Genomic DNA, 7,696 nt, shown 5'->3' on the forward strand with positions numbered 1-7,696 from the left:
TCCTCGTCGACACTACTTCCGTGGGCGCGTCTCCACCTGGGTCTCTCCTCCTTGCTCGGGCTTGAGAGTTTGATGGATGTGTGGCCTTGTTGGATGGATTTGCTTCGAGTGAGTCGCCGTCGCCGCCGCCCACGGCTCCGGCCAGATGATCCGTGTCTTGCATCTCACAGGCCCTTCGGGTCTTCTATGTGCGTGAGTTCTCACGTATCGTCTTCGTGACCAGCCCACCGGTCGGCTGGACTAGACTCGTAGGAGGCGCTGCTGCATTGGCGCCCATGCGTCTACCTTCTCCATGTACCGGACGATGATGCTCCCGGATGCTCATGCTACTTGTAATTATCATGCCAGGATACACACGAGAGATGGATGGATGGATGTTAAATATTGTGCTGACCTGAGATAACATGCTCATCTCCACAAAGCTAGTGATGCATGCTTGGCTCCACGAAACTGGTGGTGCATGCTGGCGTTACTGCACGCGTGCCGGGACGCCACTAGCGTGTTCTGCCTTGATGCTGCACGTCCTCCTTGGTGCAAGCGCAGCCGCCGGACAGGACAGAGCACGTGTGTGCTGAACGGCGAGCGCGCCACCGTCAAGGGTGCGTCCTTCCTTCTACCTCGGTCCCCCGACCGAGCGGGTGCCCCCTCTGCCCCTGTGTATGGCTTTCGTCACCATCCTCAACGCTGCCGCCGCAGGCGCGTCTTCTCTTGGCTGGGTGGCCCTTCCCTTACATACATATATCATGAAAAGTTAGTTAGTGGGGCTTGCATTGCTCCCCTTTCTTCGGCTCGCCGGGCGTCCGCTTGCCTTGCGCACGCCAACATCGGATCGTCGGCAACTTGCTGCAGCCGCCACGGTTACAGCCAGCGCGCTCTTCTTCTCTGGTGCCATAGTGTATTTGCGTCCTCGCTGCCGACACGGACGTGTCTTCAAGTGCCCATCCAGGACGTGGCCAGCGACGACTCTGGCACAGTGCTTCTGCGAGCGTCTTGCACCAGACTTGGCATCCTTAGAACGGCCATGAAGGAGTTCTCCACCTCATCGCTTGTGTCGCCGTCTCGGCCGCACGCGTCGTGCACGCCGTAGCTGGCGCACTGTCACCTCCTCGATTTCCCTTGCTTGACGCTGCCACACCGCAGGCGCGTCCTCTCCTGGCTTGGTCCATGCCCCGTCTTCTAGCTCTTGTGATGCTGACATGTTGACGAGCTCTTCTACTCACTTGGCTCGCTGTTCACAAAGTGTTGTTAACGAGGAATGTTGGGTGAAGTGTCGGCCGTGGTGGCTCTCATGGTCGCCACCGTTGAGTAGGCCGAGGGTTCCTTTCTTCGTCTTGTTGTCTTGACCACCAGTTCCAATGTGAGGCATGTTAGGATGCCCCCATTGCTGGAAGTGTCGGGTTGGTGAAGTTTGTCGTCGAGGCACCAAAGTCTGGCGCTCATGTTTAGGACGATGATTTGGGGCTTGATGCTTCATCCTACATGAAACTTGTGTTGATGATGTACTTGGCGCCGATGGATCATGCAACCACCTCTAGATGTTGTTCATCTTCTCTTGGAGTTGAGGAAATTCTCGCCGCAGGTCTTCGTCACGTGGGGCGGGTGCTTCATGGCGAAGGACAGAAAACCTGTTGTCGTTGGGGAGAGACCGGTCGTCGACCGCTGAAGTATGAAGGCATGGAGCCCACGCACCCCGCCGAGTATCTTCAAGGTTGATGGAGACCGTAGGGCCCTATAGAACAGGCTCCTTGCACGAACGCTGCTTCCAAAACTCCTTCATAATAGCTCGCCTCACCAGGAGCTTGACCTTGGTTGGCTCGTATGCCCAATCGTTGGGGAACAAGTCGTATAGAGAGGTCAAGGTGCTCCGGTAAGTGAACACCTTGTCCGCTAGGTCCCTTGCTCCAAGGGACCAATCCTCCTCCGGCAATGTGGGAGGTAATCTGTTGGTGGAGTAGTTGTACCTTGCGATACTTCCTCCTGTAGTTCCGAAGAGGATGCGGGCTTTCCGACAAACGCGAGTTCGCCATGAGCTTCCGCAGGTTCTGGGAGATGGCCTCCAAACCCTCGAGCAACTCAACCTCGGTGCGTCATGGAGTTGGTCGTGAAGGCTCAGGGTGCGGAAATGGGGTAGGGGCATGATGGGACGCCGCTCCTTCCCGTCTGTTGGAAGCCTTAGCGCGAAGCCGTTAAGCAGCCTCCACGTCTCCTTTCATACCCGCCCTTGTTGACTCCTTCAATAGGGCACGCGCCTCGAGCATTAGCTTGCGACGCTCCTTCTTCGCCTTGGCGGCCTCCCGCCTTTGCGCCTTCTTCGACTGCATAGTGTGGAACTGCGCATGATCTTGAGCTTCGTGCATGTAGACCTTGTCACCAAGCTCGATGACGACCATGGGGTGGAATGATCCAAAATGGATCATCGCTGGCTCCGAGTTGCTTTTGTGTGAGAGTCCACCTCCAAGAAAGGGATCTCGATCAACGGAAATCCTCGCTGATGCCTTGTCATGTAGCATGCTGTGTGGATTGGGAGACGGGCGCAGACGATTCTGACGACCACAGTGAATCAGAGATGGGAGGAGAACCACGTCCCACCGGGCGTGCCAATTTGTTTGACACGAGAAATAACAAACAAATAACGTTGGTTATTGTATTATTATCTCTCTACGCGCTAGGGGAATAAAATGTTGCGGGCGTGCCAGTGTACTAAGTACACAAATAAACATAGGGAAACATGCACTCTATTAATTTCTCATTGGAGAAACAAAATTACAAGTTCCCTTTACATATGCGCTCCGTGGCCTACTAGTGCGGCCAGCCTGACTGTAGCGATTGCGGTCTCTTGGTTCCCGGGGCCTCGAAAGGCTCCCGGTTAATTACTCCCGCGGGTTACTCCGCGAGACACCTCCGATTAAGCAGTGTGGTCGTCTTCGTCGTCCTCGCCTTGCGTTCTCCATGCATGATGATGGTGGTGTATGGGCAGTGGCAGAGCCCGTGTCCTCGTCGATACACGCGCCGCTCAAAACATGGCTTTCTGCTAGCCACGTCCGCCCTCGCCATCACGCCTCGTCAGTCTTGGCAGCGATGATGTAGTTGGGGTTGAAGTTGCATGGGTCCTGCTCGGCTCGGACTTCTAGACGACCTAGCGGACTCGTTGGGGTATGTAAGGGGTATGCCTCGCAGGAGTAAGTTGCTTATGAGACCGGCGTCGGTGTAAAACCGTCGCACGCTAACATCGGCATGGCCGGTGTGGTTGGCGCCTCATCTCGGCTAGACGCCGAGTATTCGGCGGTCCGTTAAGACAAAGAGCACCGCCTCACAGGGCCATGGAAAGGTGGTGTCGTGGAGGCCGCGTCACCTTGGTTGGTGCTACGCCAAAGGGCGACCTGAACGTCGGTGACGCCATTGACCTGTACGTCAAGACCTGTACGCCAAGAATCTATCCACCATGAAGAGTGCGCCTCACTTGATTGAACGTCTAGTCTATGACAGTCCGCTTTATAAAGGTGCACCGTCTGGTGAACTTGTGGAGAGATGATCGTATTTGTTGCGTTGCCTTGTCTCAGCCGGACACCAGGTTCCGTGGTTTGCCAAGACAAGGGTGCCTCCTAATGGGGTCATCGGGAGTTAGTGTTGGTGAAGTCACGTCGCCTCCTCGCCATCATGCTTCGTCTTCATGGGCTTCGTGTCACAAATAGCACCATGTAGTGGTAAGGGTTGGTGAAGCCACGTCATTGCGTAGCGCCATCTTCTTTGCATCGCGGGCTCCGTGTTACGGGCATATCTACCACGGAACGGTGGCGCCATCGTTGCGAGCCTCCACGCCTTTGTCCTCCATGGCACCGACTTGATAAAGAAGAAGACGGGCGTCGTCCTAGCGAGCTCCGTCTTGCCTTTCTACGCGACACAGGGCGGAATTCCTATGAGCTCCACGCCTCCGGGCTCCAGCTTGACGAACTAGACGTCGGCGGCATCCCCAATGGGTGCCACGCCTCCGTCCTCTAGCTCCAGCATGACGTAGTGGATGGCGGGCGTCCTTCTTGCGAGCTCCCCGTCACGATCCTTGCGGCGCCGAGTTGATGATGTTGACATTGACGTCATCTTGGCGAACTCCGTGGCGCCATCCACCGTGGCACGGCGGCGGCATCCTCGCGAGCCTCCACGCCTTCGTCCTCCGTGGCGCCGGCTTGATGAAGTTGACACTAGCGTCGTCTTGGAGATCTCTGTGGCGCCATCCATCGCGGCACGGCGGCGGCATTCTCGCGAGCCTCCACGCCTTCGTCCTCCATGGCGCCAGCTTGATGAAGAAGACGACAGACGTCGTTCTAGCGAGCTCCGTCCATCCACCGTCTCCATTGCACCGGGTACGAGAAGAGTGCTGCATCGCCCGCGGCCACCTCTATTGGGCGCGTCGTCGACCGCCTGGACAACACCTTCTACAGGAAGAGCGTCGCTTCGTCCGCGATCACCTCCATTGGGCACGTCGTCCACCGCCTCAACTGCTCCTACGTGAAGAGCGCCGCATCATTTGCAGTCACCTGCATTGAGCGCGTCGTCCGCCGCCTCCATAGCACCGGGTACGAGAAGTGCGCCGCATGGTCCGTGTGGCCACCTCCGTTGGATGCGTTGTCCACCGCCTCGACAGCACCTTGTACGAGAAGAGCACTCCTTGGTCCGCGGCCACCTCCGTTGGGCGCGTCGTCCGCCGCCTCAACTGCTCCTGGTACGGGAAGAGCATTGTATCGTCCGCGGCCACCTTTGCTAGGCGTGCTTTTCGAAGGCCATTCTGCAAAATAGATGATAACACGTAGAAAAAGAAAGATCATTACGGCGCCGTTGCAGATGGTGCATACGCCCTCAATGCTCGGTTTCTCGCTTGGAGCAGGTCCTCCTCATATATACATCGCGGCTGCTGTGTCGCTGCTCGGCGCGTCTTCTTCTCCTCTACGCTGCCGCCAGGGTGCGTATCTTGCCTCAGCGAGATGTGTTGCTGCGTGCGTCTTGTACGTTGGCTGCGTGGGTCGCCTGCCGTGTCCCTTCTCTTCTCTATCTCCCGTGGGACTTCGTTGTTCCTCGACGCTGCCACCCCGAGCGCGTTTGCTTCTCCTCCTGGTCTCCTGCATACACAAAAGATATATAGATGTACGGATGCACTGCCGCCACGGACAGTGCTAGGCCGTGTGCATGTTGCCCGGCGAGCATGCCGCCGCCGTCGGCGCGCCTTTCCGGTGTGTTCTCAGCGTTGCCGCGACGGTGTGTCTTGTGCCTCCCTCCTGGGCGTGTTCCGTCCTCCGTGTCCAGGGCCAGCACATCTGCTGCCCAAACGAGGCACGCAGGAGGAGCTGCGGCAACTCATCCATGTACTGGAGTCTTGTACGTGCATGTGTTTCCTCACCTGGTACACAATAGAAATAGATGTATGTACTTAGTATTGTTAGAGTAGTCATTATGGTATACGACTTCTAGTCCAAGTCAGTTTTGTACCCCTACCCCAAGTCGGTTTGTACCCTTTTATATACTCTTGTATGCCGCACCAAATCATCAATAAGCAACAGTTTTATTCAGTTTTCATGGTATCAGATACCGGTCCCAGGGTTTAGGGTATGGCTCCGCCAACGCCACCGCCGCCGCCGCCGCCCAGCTACTTCGAGCGCCGGGCCGCACTCATCGCCAAGGCTGCCAACGCCGCGGCCGCTTCTCTCTTGGCCCTCACCATAGCTCCACAAAACTACCCTGCACCCATCCTCGCCGCACCAATATCTCTTGCTGACACAATCTCCGACGTCAGCCCCTACATCCCCATAGTTCTTAATCTCGCCGCCCACAACTACTACCATTGGAGACATCTCTTCGATCTCCACCTCGGCCGCTGCAACCTGCGCTCGCATGTCGCCGCCAACTGTCTTCCCCGCCCCGACGATCCGCAATGGTTGAAAGACGATCTCGCGATCGTCCAGTGGTTCTACACCCGCATCACCACCGAGATCTTCAACATGCTCGATCACGACGGCGCCACCGCTGCCAACATCTGGCACTCCCTCCGTCAGCTCTTCCAAAGCAACACCGACGCTCGAAAAAATGCTCTCCACACCGAGCTTCACAATATGGTGCAAGGAGACGCCCCGGTGAACCTGTTCTGCCAGCGCGTTAAGACCATTGGTGATGAGCTCCGCGAACTCGGCGATACAGTTAGCGACTCATAGCTAATCAATATCGTCGTCGTCGGCCTCAGCGAAGACTTTGACAAGCAAGCCTCGTTCATACCGATGATACGGCCCCCTCCTACCTTCGCTGAAGTTCGTTCCTTGCTACAACTCGCGGCGGAAACACAAGCTCGCAAGGACTCTCGCCCCAAGGTCTTTCATGCTGCGGCTCGTCCTCCTCTGTCATCTACACCAGCGCCGCCTTCCAGGCCGGCTCCTGCCGCCGGGCCGTCCGCATCGTCATCTGTTCAACCGCCCCCAGGCTGGCGTCCTAGTCCGAACTACCGCGGCAAAAACCCTATCTACAGGCCGCCGTCGACATCACCAGCACCGAGTCCTGCACCACCCACCAGTGCTCCATCTGCGGTTGCATGGCGGCCTCCTCATGATCCTTGGACGGGGCTTGTTCAAGCATGGCCCATGCCCTGGTCCGCTCCGTCCACCCTCGGTGCTCCTCCGGCATACTCAGGTGCCTGGCAACCCGGCCTTCGGCCGCCTAGTGGTGCTCCCGGGGTTCTCAACCCCCGACAGCCGGCCAATGCCTATCACGCCGCCCCGACGTATGCTCCTTATGGTCATTACAGCACCGACGGCGGTGCCTACTACACACCTCAGCCGGCCCTGCTCCCGACGCCACCCCCACCACAGCCGGCCAATGCCTACTACACTCCCCAGCCGGCCCTACTGCCTTCACCATCGTATCCGCCGGCACTGCTTCCGACGCCACCCTCACCTTCGACGCCGAGCTGGGATCAAACTGCCTTTCTCCAGGCCATGAATAACTTTGTTGCACAAGGAAACTCAGGTACGGATTGGATCTTTGATTCAGGGGCCTCTAGTCATATGTCTGCATCTAGTAATTGGTTATCTTCTTGCACTAAATCTCTTTTCCCTTCCATTATCCTTGGAGATGGATCATCTATTCCTATATATTGTGTTGGTCAGGCTCAACTTCCCTCTTCCACCAAACCTCTTTTACTTCACGATGTTCTAGTTGCACCCGCCCTCATTAAAAATCTTATCTCTGTTCGCCAATTTACTTGCGACAATCTAGTTTCAGCTGAATTTGACCCTTTTGGTTTATCTGTGAAGGATTACCTGACCAAGGCCGAGATCGCTCTCTTCAATAGCTCCGGTGATCTTTATTCTCTTAATGGAGTTCCTGCCGCCACCCCTCCAACATCCATGCTGGCCTCCGTCGATCTCTGGCATCGTCGCTTGGGCCATCCCAACCCCGCCGTCTTAGCTTCTATGCTTAGTGAATTTACCATACCATGTAATAGGGACTCTCATAATTCTTTGTTTTGCGAGTCTTGTCAATTAGGCAAACATGTGCGTCTTCCCTTTAGTTCCTCTAGTTCTTGTAGCACTTATCCCTTTGAATTAATACATTGTGATTTATGGACCTCTCCCATTGCAAGTGTTTCGGGTTTTAAATACTACCTTGTTATCCTAGATGATTTCACCCACTTTGTCTGGACTTTTCCTCTACGCAACAA

Source organism: Aegilops tauschii, chromosome 6, assembly GCF_002575655.3.
Source record: "Aegilops tauschii subsp. strangulata cultivar AL8/78 chromosome 6, Aet v6.0, whole genome shotgun sequence".
In the NCBI taxonomy this organism is placed as follows: domain Eukaryota; kingdom Viridiplantae; phylum Streptophyta; class Magnoliopsida; order Poales; family Poaceae; genus Aegilops; species Aegilops tauschii.